General features: G+C 36.2%; 1 protein-coding gene across 1 annotated transcript in view; it reads left to right on the top strand.

Moving 5' to 3' along the window:
- Positions 1–14768, top strand: part of LOC126139575 (trypsin-like) — a 122809-nt gene that overhangs the window by 95745 nt on the left and 12296 nt on the right. The window lies entirely within an intron of this gene.

Genomic DNA, 14768 nt, shown 5'->3' with positions numbered 1-14768 from the left:
GCTGCCACCATCCTTTGCAGATGATGAGTGTAATTAGAACGCTGGTACTCAGAGCAGACGTCATTGCTGACGAGATCAGTCTGGAGGAAGAGCTTCTACACCTCAGAAGAGTTTTTGAGACCAGAAGGTACTCTCCACAGCAGCGATGTAAGGCACTACAAATGAAACCAACAGTAGGTTTAAGAAAGTTTTAAGTCCAAGAATTTTCTTCCATACGTGGCAAACATATCGTCAAAAATACGACGGATCCTCAGTGAACATAAAGTGAAAGTCATTTTTCGACCTCCATAAAAGACAGGAGCACTCCTGTGTTCTGTTAAAGGCGATTTGGTGCTTCAGGAGCCTAGGATTTCAAGATCCCCTGTGAGTGCGGCCATTCATACATTTAACAGACGATATGTACAGTCCAGGAGAGATGCACAAAGCTCCGCAGGTACACCCAGGTCTTTCAGGCCAATAAATCTGCAGTGTCAGAGCACTGATAGACACTGGGCACCCTATAGTGTACGATAACGTCGAAATTTTAGACTCAACTTCATCTTTCTGTGACTCAGTGGTGAAAGGAGCATTTGAAATTTGGTTGGCGACCAATTTAATGAATAGAGATGGTGGCTTCATCATGGAAAGACCATGGAATCCAGCACTTTCTGTAATAATCTCACAAAGACATAGCGACAGTGCAGCCTCCTGTGATACATCGATATCACCATGTGGATCGACCGTACAGCCATGCAATTCCATGCATATGTCACACCTCTCCGATCAAAGTCTCTGGCACCTTGTGTATCTGGGCCACATCCGCAGTTGTATGGTCTGTGGCCTTTAAAGGATGGAGCAAGAGCTGGACCATCAGTCACCTCAGCTCACACTGAATATGGCTGGATGGTATTGACCCAAAATATTAAAAGAAGAAGTCGAATATATGTGGCTGCATGCTTGAAATTTTATGGAACAGCTTAACAATTGCTTATACTGTACTTTAAAGTGCTAAAACTAAACCTAAAACAATGAAAATTAAATTAATAATAAGGAATTGAATACTATTGATAATTTTGTAACTAATAATCAAAGAAAGAAAGGAAGATGAAAATATTGCTGGAACTTCACTTATAACATTAGGCATTCTGACTTTGAAAAAATATTGCACGTCTTATTAAAAAAGAAAAAAAAAACAGGTTCTGGATGAGTAGAACAAGATGGTGGATTTTTACTGTTATTATTAGCTGGATTAACAGCTGTCAGTACATTAGCAAAAATAATAATTGGTAAGAAAACAAAAAGATAAAGGTTTCAAACAACAAAAAATAAGTGATTTAGCAATGGAAAAGAAAGCAACTGACTAAACGAAACAAAAAAATTATGAACCTTTATCAAATTTTGTTTTAAGAATCCTTGCTAAGGAATTAAAAATTGAATATTTTGTATACATTTTTGTGATACATGAATCTGAAACAGTAAATTTACGTATTTCTGATAATGTCAGTGCTCTATAGATTTATTATTACAAAACAAATAATACAGAAATTGTGTTCGATTCAGTTGGCAGAAATTTACATAACAATTTATTAATTTTCGCGAAAAAATTGATATTATAATGTTAACACAAGTCAAACTTTTGAAGAATTTATTTGTGGTCTTTTCTGTTTTTTTATGTTACTGTTACTGTGCAATTACAAATATTAACATATTTGAAATGGAATAAATGGACATAAGGCACATCCTGAAGGCTGCTTTGACAGGTGCCAAATAAATGGTTAACAATTATAAAAACTAAAAAATGAATTACAATAAAAATTTAATAATGAATTAGAACCAAAAATTCTTTCAGAATTACATTCAGAATTTTAAAAAATAAAATTGACATCAGATTCATTAGAATTAAAACTAAAACAAATTTGAAGAAACAGAAGAAATTCGCCTCAAAAATCAGATAGTGATACAAAAATTAATAGACATAAATAGATCAAATAATTGAAAACATAATTAAACAAATTCAGAAAACACTAGTATACCGTTATTTTTCATTTTAGGAAAATTTGGACTACTTGTATCAGTAGAAGATTAGCTGCTTCAAAAAATACAGTAAATGGTTATGATCGCATTACTAACACATTTTAGAAATACAATTAAAATATCCTTCCATGAAGAATGAAAATATAAATATTTATACACAGTTCAATAATAATATTACTAAACAAGAATGAAGTAAATACACTCATGTTCAGAAAAAACAGAACACTTTGAGTGATGAGAGGTAGGATATTCATATGCACAGGACATGTACATTAGTACATTCTGTAGAAATGTTTAGTATTTCAGTCACACTGTTTCAATATGTGTCCTGTTGCCTAGCAGGCATAGGGTCCACCATCAACTCTGATAATTTGTTCCATGCATGATGGCGTCAATACATATAATGTGTGAATGGTGTCCTGTGGTGTAGTCATCCATGCTGCATTCATCTGTTTCCAAAGTTCATCTTTGATGTTGGCAGTGGGTCACAGCACTATACCTTTGTTCTACTGTATCCTACACAATTTAGATTTTCGACAAGTCTTATGATCTGGTGGGCCAGGGAAAAAGGCTGACATGCTGTGACACCAAGAAGGCGGGTGTTCATTCAGCAACATGTAGTCATGCATTGTCTTGCTGAATAATGGCATCACTGATATTGTGCAAAAAAGGTTATGGTTGCAGGTTTTAGGACGTCATTCACTTGGGTCACACTGATCATAGTGCTCTGGACATGCACCAACTGTGATTTATTAGTGTATCAATAGCACCCCATGTCATGATGCCTTGACTTGCTATTGTATATCTCGTGTGAATGCAGGCACTGTAACACTGCTCTTCCTGTGTACAGTAAACCGAAATGCTGCCCTCATTATTAAGCAAACAAAATATGGATTTATCATAAAACACTCTCTGATGCCATTTATGTCACCTATGGCGTCTTTCCATATTCCATACACTATTGGCATCTACCCCCATTACCCATGCCGCAATAAACGATGACAGTCTGTCACCCTGATAGTGTATTATCTGTTACTATGTTCCACACTTGGACCAGCGCTGAGGGGGATGCAGATCTGTCCTGCAATGCTATTTGGATGATGTGTCGATGTTTTGGGTGGAGTGGGGGTGTTCTGGGTGGTGCAATCTGACATCTCATCATGTTCTACAACTCGCTGTGAACCATTGTGCTCACACCTGTTGCATTGTTTCACATGAGCAGCAAATTTCCGGATGGAAGCATGACATTCTCTCATACCAATAACGCACCTTCTTCCAAAATCACTGAGATGATGGTTCAACTCACGCATGAGTCCACAAGGCATCCTGCTCCAGTCACACTGATCCAATATCTTTAGTTTATACTGATAACTAGAGCCATTGGCACATTTGTCAGTGGGTGCTGTTGCGCCATGATATTGACATTGACCTTGAATTTGTAGATTGACATCACTAAAATACTAATCATTTCTGTGGAATATGTTAATATACATGTCCTGTGAATATGAACATTCATATCTCTAGTTCTTCAAGGCATACTGTTCCTCACAACATAAGTGTGCTATACAAAAGAAAACACAAAAGGCTTGATTATTTTTCAAAAAGGGATTTTACCAATGAAGTAATGTTCAAAATAAAATATGTAATAAACAAACAATTGAAATTTCATTTAGAACTGGAAATGAACAAAAACATCACTATTTTGGATATACTTTTATTCTTGAAAAAGTTGTTGTTATTGGTAAAAATACATAACAATTTATAATTCAATGATTTTGGTATTTTGTTAAGTCTTTCGACACTACTAGAGATTATAATTTGTTTAAAATATTAGTAAGCTTGAATTAAGTTTTTAATAAAATATTACTTGTTTCAAATACAAGATTTCATTACAAGATGTGGTGAAAAATTTGTTTGTAACTCAATAACGAATTTAAAATTATTTTGTCAAACAAATACAATAAAGTAATTGATGTATATTATTTAAGTAATTTGAGATGGACATATTAACTAAAATATAGAAGATGTGTTTCAGGATACTGAATTCACAATACAAGTTGTTTTCTAAAAATTCATTTTTATTTTTTAAAGAAATAAAGAATTTTTGATTGTAAACGAATATGCAAATAAGGAGCATATGTAATTTGTTCAAATGAATTAGTGACCTAGAAATAAATACTATTACTACCTGTGAACATATAAGTAGTAGATATGATCAATATAATTTATGTCTTTGGGGCTTAATAATGATTTTAAAATTATTTTGCCAATGGGATATAATAAAGGAATTGACTAATATCTGTTTCAATTTCTTGAGGAAGGGATTTCTATTCTAAATATAAATGACTCAAAAAGGTTGTATATTTGTTAAAAGTAACTTCTCTGTAAATGTACTTTGTGATTATTGTAAATTAGTAAACTTTAATGGACATCATAAACTAAAAATATACATAATTTAATTGTATGTTTAGATAAATGGTTCCTAAGGAAAAAGAAACAAAGGCTAATTTGGTAATCATTACCTTATTCTAAAATTGAAAATGATAATGGAGTTTTTAAATACGATGAACTAAACCATTATGTGTACATTTACTTTCTATGACAATTTAGTTTTGTGGAAAATTTTAAATTATTTAACAGTTCAAAAATAAATTTTAATTTATGTTGTGAATATTAAGAGCACACAACTAATGAAGTTAAAGAATGTTGACATCAGACCGAAAATTATATACTTCTTACACACAAAGATATAGTTAAAAAAGCTTATAAAGGGAAGCAAAATATTAAAAAATGACAAATTTTCAAATTTATTACTCTGGAGAGACATTAAATAGAATAAAGATATTCATCTTATGTTGACATTCCAGAAAAATAAAAGAATAAATCTGCTATATTAATGTAAAAATTACGATAAAAACTTTACAAAATTGTTCATATTTCATTTTGAAAATAAAAATATTAAAAATCCACAAAAAGTTGGAAATATAAAAAAATTACTTGAAATTGGTGAAAAATTAAAGATTTTGGGTTACCACGTAAAAGTGATGATATTCCAAGAATTGTGGCAAAAATTGATGCACATATTAGCATTTTTTCATTTGGCACAAAATACAAGTATATCATACCCAATAAAATAAAAAATATTTATTATGTTTTAAAAAGGGGAATAACTTGTATAACTATTGGATGAAAGATTTTGATCGACAGATTGTAACACAGCTATGGAAATATAATGGATCAAAATTTGTCATATGCATTTATACTTTAATAATATAGAATATTAGATAATTACTCAAAAATGTTTAATTATTAATCGAGTTAAAATAGAACTAAATAAAAATAGTTAAGTACATAAATCTTAAAAATTAAGTTCACTCAAAAAGTTTATTTTGTTATTTTTGCTGATGTTCAATGTTTATTATTAAATGGGTAACTGTCATCCAAATGCAAAGCGATTTTCTACTATGAAATGTCAGAGACATGAACCATGTAGTTTCTGTTGTTTATTAAATATATCAGCAAATATTATAAGAATCGAATTATATAAGGAGGGTCTAATTGTCATAAAAATTTATAGTATCTATGAAAAAGAAGTTTAAAAACTGGTGACATTATTGTTAACTGAGGAAATAAAACCACTGACATATAAAGAAGAATCTAGACAAGATAAAGCTATAAAATATTCCTTATATGCAAAATATTATCATGAACTTCAGTTATCTAGTAACTTGAAATCTAACACATTGTGATTTTATACTGATTTATTTACAAACTTTATCAGGTGATGATCGTCATTTATTTGTAAAAGAACTTGGTAACGATGGAAAATGTACTGATTTAACACTAAATAATGTAGATATATTAGTTTTCGAAAATCTGAAAATGATTGATTTAAATTTTTACCTTCAAGTCTTGAGAACCTTTCTTTGAGTTTAAAAAAATTTCAAATGGAAAATACTAGGGTGATTTTTTCAGAAGGATAATTAAAAAATTTAGAAACAAAAACTAATTTATTCTGATGATTATATGAATAAATGGGAACAATTCCAAGAAACACATGTTCTGCGCTACTTTGAGATTCCCACAGATCAGACGTAACTGTGCTTCCACACTGAATGTAGTGGATTCTAAACCCATTGAGGCCAGTCAGTTACACGAATATGTGGTGTCCCTTCTTTCAGAGATTTTCACTTGTCGCCACTGATTCTGAAAAAAGTCGTGATGCAGGTGATGCCAATAGTCCCTTCTTTTTCCTTTACTTTCTCCCCCCTCAACCTACAATTTATATAAAATGATCATTAAAAGTAAAGCATTTGCTTATGGTGGAGATCTGCTAAGTTGGACATGAAGCTCTAATTCCGCAATTATACATTGCATTACAGCCTGCTATGTTTACATTGATTAAGGATTTGGATGCTGTGGATACTGACAAATATAAAAAAAGGTATTTAAGTTTTGTTTTCAGTTGGATCAGTTGAAAATGCTGCCACTTAAATTGTTTTCAGATAACTGTGTTACATTGCTGATTATTATTTGCCTTCTTATGGAGCATTCATCACATCTTTACACTATCACATCTTTACACTATTTTACTCAAATGTCACATGTGGTACTGAGATCTAATATAGTTTGAGTTCTTGTAGCTAGTTGCTTATTGTAGCAAAAATATGTTAGAGATTGACAAGTGCAGTTCATAGTGCTGCAGTTGTAATATGAAATTTAAATATGGCTCAACAGTTGACTTAGGGAGCCATAAACTAATCTATCCGTAGGCTCAGAACAATGTTGAACATTTTAGTCACAGCACAATATGAAAATACCATTAATTATGTATGCAAGAAGTTATAGACACTCTTACTTCCAAACCAGCACAATAATTAGTCCTTATTCTGGCCCATGAAGTCAACTAGCCAGTAATTATTACTAATCATAAGAGTTTTTTCAGGTAACAGTAATACTGCACTGAGATTTCAATAAAAAGAATCTTTTGGTTGAAGATTTCTTATATTCTCTTTATAATTGTGCTTTGGCGAAACTATAATTATCCTTTTATGAAAATCGCTTGAGCTACTTCAGACATGACGCTCAGTGAATGATTACGAAATTTGCTACTCCACAATGTTTATTAATTGTAGTGAAATAAACTTACTGGCAAACTAAAACTGTGTGCCATAGTTGGGATTTTTGCCTTTCGCAATAAGTACTCTACTGGCGGATGTAAAGCTGTGGGGACACATCGTGAGCACTTGCCCATAAAAGAATGGTCCCGATTTCGAGTCCTGGTCTGGCACACAATTTTAATCTGATGCGGAGTTTCACATCAGTGCACACTCTGCTGCAAAGTGAAAATTTCATTCTACGGTCAAAGAAAATTGTTTCTCGGTTCAATAAAATTGGATACTCGGAAATATCACTGCAATTGGAACAGGACCCTATCTAAGTAAATGACTTAGGATAAAATACAGATGTTCAACATAAAGTTTGAGGGACACAAATATCTCATTGAATAAAAACTGTAAAACTGGCCCATGCAATTACACAGTGCTCAACTGATTCTTTGAGTTTATGTTGGTGGTAGTGTGGAAGTCTTGGCGATATCCAAAAATGAAAACAGTCAGCATACCCTTGAAATCTACCGTAAACCTACAACAATTGACACAATCCTACATCAGACTGCTAATCACCCACAGTCACAGAAACAATCAGCTCTCAGATATTTGCTTCGTAGACTCAACACAGACCACTCAGCACAGAAAATTACCAGAAAGAACTAGACATCATCACACAAATAGCAACAAACAATGGGTAAAATAGGGATCCAGTCACAAAATTAAACAAAAAAATTAAAAAACGAATACAGTCAGTGAACACAGTACATAAACACCCACAAACAACAGTAAAACAAAGCACTACACAAAAAGGCACAAACAGTGACAGGACAATAACGACACAAAGAATACAGGAAAAGAGGAAAGAAGATTCAAGATGGTACACAATGACATACAAGCACAAACTCACACATAAAATAACAAACATTTTCAAATGACAAGGGGTAAACATAGCATTCAAAACAGACCATTAAATCCACAGGTACATTCCAAAAATAACAAAAACCACAGATATCTACCAAGTACAGTGCAACACAGGATGGAAGGTATATAGGACAAACCCGGCACAAAGAACATATCAGAGCATGGAAATATGGAATGAGCCACTCAACTTCTGCAGAACATTTGAGAGAAAATAATTACAAACCTACTACAAAAGAAAGTGGTATGAAAATAATTAGAATAAATAATGAAAGACATCTCTTAAAATTACAGGAAAACTATCATATACACAAACCAAAGGCTGAAAAGAAACAACTACTAAACGACCAAGTAAATATGACTAACAACTCTCTGTTTACAGTGATTGATCATATAATAGATGGAAATCGCAACAAATGATTACACATCTGATTCCTCTCATAGGTATATACAGGAAAATATAGTAATAATAATAATAATTATTATTTTAAGAATAAATAAATGAATAAAAAGTAGTAATAAAAAAATAAATACTTTTTATTTTATTAAAAAAAGTCTCTCGCCGTCTCTAATACACACACACTCACACACACACACACACACACACACACACACACATTCACAAAACAGTTGAATGCAGGAAACTGAAAATGTTGGTAACAGAAAAATAAATGAAACTCTGTATTAAAAAGATGGCAGTAACAGTGATGAGTAATGTAAAGAGTGAACTGAAAGTGAACTGTAAGATGTCTACTTGGTTGCCAGATAATAAAAACCAGTTTGCTTAGCTACAGTGAATTAGAAGTTAGCTGGAAGTACCTTTCGATTTCATAAAAAAACGTTAAGGAACTGTTTTTAAATCTATAGCCCACATGTGAAAACATAACATATATGTAAAAATGGACAAATCATTTCAGGACACCCACTGAAGATGCCTTGTAAAAAGGCGAAACGCGTCTGGGTGCATAAATAAAAATAACAATTTCGATATGCAGCATGCAAAAAAGACATTTTCTCTTGAAACAACTGCAATTTATATATTGCTACTGCGCAAATGACGACTACAAGGAACGTGTTACCGAAAATTATGCATCAATATTACGTTAACTTACACATGCAACTAAAAAAACATGTTGAGGTTTGCTGCTTCAAATGTTGTATGCCTATGCTACGCAGAAAATTAGGCCTAGAGTAATAACTTGGAACAAAGGATAGTTTTACTGCTGTTCATATATACTGAGTAGCCTGAGCATTATGATGAGCGACCTACTATAGATATAAACCCGTCCAGGCGATAGGAGCGTTACTTGGTGTGGAATGACTGCTAGCCAGACAAGCACATGGTGCATGGAGTGTCAGTGAGTGTGCTGTCCGTGTGTACAATGGGGAAGATGCACAACCGATCCAAGCATCATGACTGATGGCAGTTTGTGGTGGCCTGGAGGCTCGGCACAACTTGTCGGGTGTTCGAGGAGTGCTGTGGTGAGTGTCTTCAACTCGTAGCGAAGACAAGGTGAAACCATGTCCAGAAGTCGTGGGGTCGGGTGGCCAGTACTCATTACAGATGCTAGATGTTTCAGGTTGGACAGACTGGTAAAACAGGACAGATCGCGAGCTGTGACGGAAGTGACATCAGACGTTAATGCTGGGGAGAATACAAGTGTGTCTGAACACACAATGCGCCAAACACTCCAAACGACGGGTCTCAGTAGCCAATGACCCATGCTTGTGCCAATGTTAACACCACAACATCGCACCTGCGACTGAAATGGGAACATGACTATCGGCTCTGGACGTTGGGGCTGTGGCAGAGTGTTGCATGGTCTGATGAAACCCGATATCTCCTTCATCGTGCCGATAGGTGAGCGCGAGTCCGTCGTCTTCCAGGGGAACAGCCCCTTCACTCTCATACTGCAGGGCAGACATAATCTGGCGATGGCTCCATTATGCTCCGGCGTACATTCATGTCTGCAGCCATGGGTCCAGTGGAGCTCGTGCAAGACACCACGACGGTCAAGCGTATCGTACACTAGTTGCAGACATGACGATCATATTTCTCGATGATAGTGGCATTTTTCAGTAAGATAATGCGCCAAGACCAGGAATGTGACGCAGTCGTTCGAGCAACACAGTGGTGAGTTCCAGTTGATGTGACCCCTCCCCCAAATCGCCAGATCTTAACCTGATCGAACACATTTGGGATGTGATTGAAAGTGGCGTCAGAGGTCATCGTGCACGTCCTCTGAATTTACGGGAATTAGGTGATTGTCTGTGCAGATGTGGTGCAACTCCCTCCAGCCACCTACTAAGCTCTCATTGCTTCGATGCCACTAGCGTAGCCGCTGTTATTCATGCGAAAGGTGGACTTACGAGGTATTGAGGAGGTGTCTTAATGTCCTGACTGATCAATGGTAATCATAGGACGACATTGTTTATGTTGACAGTTTTGTGTCTACCATCCATTCTACAGCTTGTCATTGGCAAACAAAGAAACGTATACTTTTTTTCTATTTTTCACCCACTTTAGGCCTGAAGTCTTCCATTATTTAGCGTTTTACTTTCGGTTTTTTTAGAGGCTGTTGTCTTGATACTCTTATTTTTACAAATGTGCCACAAAGTAATGTAGGAGGCAGGCGACCATTATTATAATTATCAGTAGTCCGCTAATGTTTGTTTCACATACTAGTGGAACATTGTATCTACTTGTCCGTCTGCTTAGCTGGGTGTTAACATGCTTGCCTTCCCCGCAACTGGCCCCGGGTTCGATTCGCGACCTGGTTGGAGATTTTCTCCGCTTGTGGACTAGGTGTTGTGTTCTCCTCATCATCATTTCATCCTCATCACCGGCACACAAGTCGCCCAATATGGCGTCGACTGCAATGAGACTTGAACTTGGCGACCGAACTTCCCCAGACGGGGCCTCCTGGCCAACAATGCCATGCACTCATTTCATTTCATACTGTATCTACGTGCAACAGTAGCTCCTGCATATCTGATGAAGGACAAATTCCAAAACGCGTCATATGAGCAATATGTGATGTTTGACATTCACCGCCGGCCGCTGTGGCCGAGCAGTTCTAGGCGCTTCAATCAGGAACCGCGCGACTGCTACGGTCGCACGTTCGATTCCTGCCTCGGGCATGGATGTGTGTGATGTCCTTAGTTAGGTTTAAGTAGTTCTAAATTCTAGGGGACTGATGACCTCAGAAGTTAAGTCCCATAGTGCTCAGAGCCATGAGAACCTTTTTTTTTTTTTTTTTTTTTTTTTTTTTTTTGACATTCACCATTGCGACCCAGTTAGCCTGAATCCAGAACTATTGATTATTACTCTTATTTTCGCTCTTTTCAAACTCTAATTTCTTTTGCTATTGCGGTTTTGCTGTTATGGACGTATTTAATGTACTTTATAAGATAAACTCCAGATTTCTCTCCCCATTGTATGTACATGTTGTAGTCGCTACATTATTTATTCCGTTGCCAACTTGTTTAGAGTGGCGCGCAGTTCGTCGCAACGATCACGGTCCAGCACATAGCTTTAATCTGCCAGGAAGTTTCACTACATAGAGCTACACTGACGGAAAAAATCTGAAGTTGTGCAAAATAAACGAAAGTTGGCAGGTGTGTTTCTACATCTGAAAGAAAATGTCTATTCAAATTTCGCCCCTGTCGCGTAAGAAGGCGCCAGTAATGCCACTGTGAGGATGCACATCAGTTTTGCTTTAAACACTTGCTGTAACGGTCGTGAGCGTTAGTTACCTTTGAGGCTGCACATGGAAGATGGTATTAGTAAAGAGTGCCTTCAAGACGACAAAGAAGTCATTATCAACATCTCACTGAGCCTTAAAGAGGTCGCGTAATAGGGCTATGAGAAGCTGCATGTTCCTTCTTCGATATTGCAAGAAGACTTGGCAGGAATGTAGCCATTGTACATGGTTTCTGGTAGCGATGATCACGAGAGTTTTTGGGCTCAAGAAGACCAGGCTTCGACGGCCACGTGGGAAGACTATCGTGTATAGCGTGTGGCGCTGCCGCATCGTAGTGCATCTGCTGCAGCAGTTTGTGCAGAATTTGGTACCACAGTGATACAACGAACTGTTACAAATCGATTACTTCAAGAACAGTTCTGAGCCAGATGATCTGTAGCGGGCATTCCACTGGCCCCTAAGCACCGCCATTTCCGACTAGAATGGTGTCAAGTGAGAGCTCGTTGAAGGGCAGGGTGGAGGTCTGTTGTGTTTTCTGATGAAAGCTGGTTCTGTATCAGTGCCAGTGATGATAATGTATTGGTTAGAAGGAAACCATTGAGGGCCTTCAACCAACCTATCTGCATGCTAGATATACTGGACCTATACCTGGAGTTATGGTTTGGGGTGCAATTTCGCATGACAGCAGGAGCATTTTCGTGGTTATCCCACGCATCCTTACTGCACTTACGTAGGTCTGGTCATTCGAGAAGTTGTTTTGCCATTTATGAACAACATTCCAGGGGGTGTTTTCCAACAGAATAACGCTCGTCCACAGACAACTGTTGTACCCCAACATGCTCTACAGAGTGTCGACATGTTGCCTTGTTATGCTCGATTATCTGATCTTCCTACGATCGAGCACGTAAGGGACAACTCCAGCGTCATCCATAAACAGCTTTAACCGTCCTTGTATTGATTGACGAAGTGCAACAATCATGGAAATTCGTCCCATATACTGACATCCGTCACATGAACAACACAATGCATGCACCTTTGCACGCTTGCATTCAACGTTCTGGCGTTTACATCAGTTATTAATGAACCGGCATTTCACAACTGCAATCGTTTATCTCGCGCATATGTTAACCTGTGATCTTGCAATGTAAATCATTTAAATATGCTACCTAGAGAAATGTATTCCAGAAATATTATTTCTCTACATTAATTATTTTTTGGTGTTGCGATTTTTTTTTTCCGTCGGTGCATTTACCTTCGTCAGATACATCTTTGTGAGTATCCGTAAGTCACGTGAATACGTCTACTTCACATAGACGGAATGTGTGTAATAGGTTTGTCTCAAATATACAAAAATAATTTGGTCCACTCCATGTGCATGTATCTGCAAAGCATGCAGATTAAAAATAATTTGGTTAAGGATGGATCATGCCAGCTGAGTGACTGGGAATCAATGCCATAGAAAAAGTGTAGAGCGTTGGATGTTGAAATTTTGCTGTCAAAGCACAAAGCAACAAGTGTAGAGCGTTGGATGTTGAAATTTTGCTGTCAAAGCACAAAGCAACTATCCTAAGTAGACGAATACAGTTGTAACCACTCATAACAATGAGGTATTATAGAAACATAGCTTATTCGAGAAGCTGAACTTCGCAACCTTACTCGCCGTAAAAAACGGAGCAGGTGTATATCTCATAAGCAACTTTTTTTAAAAAAATGAACACACCGCCATTTTGCTACATTGCTGTTTATGTAATTACGACTCAGGTTCCTGTCTTTTATGCCATTTCAAGTGATTGAGTTTATGTCATTAACATATATTGCAAGACATCAAGCTCGAAATTGGCCATAAATTAAGAAAAATATTCGCCGCCTGTGATTATTACTAAAGACATCATTAAAGCACTGAACATCTGGGCTATGGAGATCATTATCCCTGTAGTTCGTACATGGTGGAGAAGGAGTTGCCCGTAATTTTCTGAGAGGAACTTGAGAGAGATTAGAAAAGATCGAAATGTGGATGGCCAGAACTAAGCTTGAACACCCCCACCCCCTCCCCTCTTGCAAATGTAGATGAAATGATTTCCAACCACTGGTGAAATCCCTGGTATTATTGCAACTCCCTTGTCATCGACTACTTTACGGTATTGCTTAAATTAGCTGGCATTTTACAGCGAATTGACTGGACTACTTCCGTCAACATTACTCCAATGGCAGCGTTATTTCACTCTGTGTCGTCACTTGCTCTGCTCAAAGCACTGCGCCTGGCACTTCTCAAATAGGATCCTTTCTGGGAGCGAAAATTTCTCCAATGTCAAGGGAAAAGCATAACTCAGGAAGTAATTAAAATTAAGAACAGACTTTAGACATGTCTGCAGACTTTACACAAATCTATGCCGCGTTTGAATTTCATAATTTGTACGTGGTTACTGTAGTAGGTAAGACTTTAAACTTCATACAAATGTGGGGTAAATACTAATCAAAAAAAATAGTTTTGCATAGTAAACGAAAATGCGATATGAAATTTAAAAGCACCCATTCGTCGAGGAAGATATTTTGGTACTCAACGAAAGTAAAAACTATTTCAATGAGTTCAATAATTTTCGAAATTTCTTCCTATGTTTCAAATTGTTTTTTGATGTGAAAATTTCGTTGTGTTTAGAAAACATTAACCCAATCCTGATTCCAATAAAAATTAGAAACAGGTACTTGCTATAGTTAGAGGAATTATATACAAGTATTACATACATCAAATATCAGTGATAGACTTTAAAGCTGTCACTGTGGAGAGTGGTGCACTCTCTGCAGAGATACAACAATGTTGCAAATTCAGACCTTAAATGTGAGAGGAGTCCTAATTTAAATTAGATTGTAATTCATGATGTTCTTTATTATTTATTTCTATGTTGTGTTAAAATATTGAGCTCTTCTAATGGTGGGCCTATTATAGAAGATTCACTTCATACATTTTTGTGCGTAAATACTGGGTTTTGAAAAGTGGAACATACTAGCGTAACTCTGGTGTAAG

This window comes from Schistocerca cancellata, chromosome 1 (genome assembly GCF_023864275.1).
Source record: "Schistocerca cancellata isolate TAMUIC-IGC-003103 chromosome 1, iqSchCanc2.1, whole genome shotgun sequence".
In the NCBI taxonomy this organism is placed as follows: domain Eukaryota; kingdom Metazoa; phylum Arthropoda; class Insecta; order Orthoptera; family Acrididae; genus Schistocerca; species Schistocerca cancellata.
This window is presented reverse-complemented; position numbering and strand designations above follow the sequence as displayed.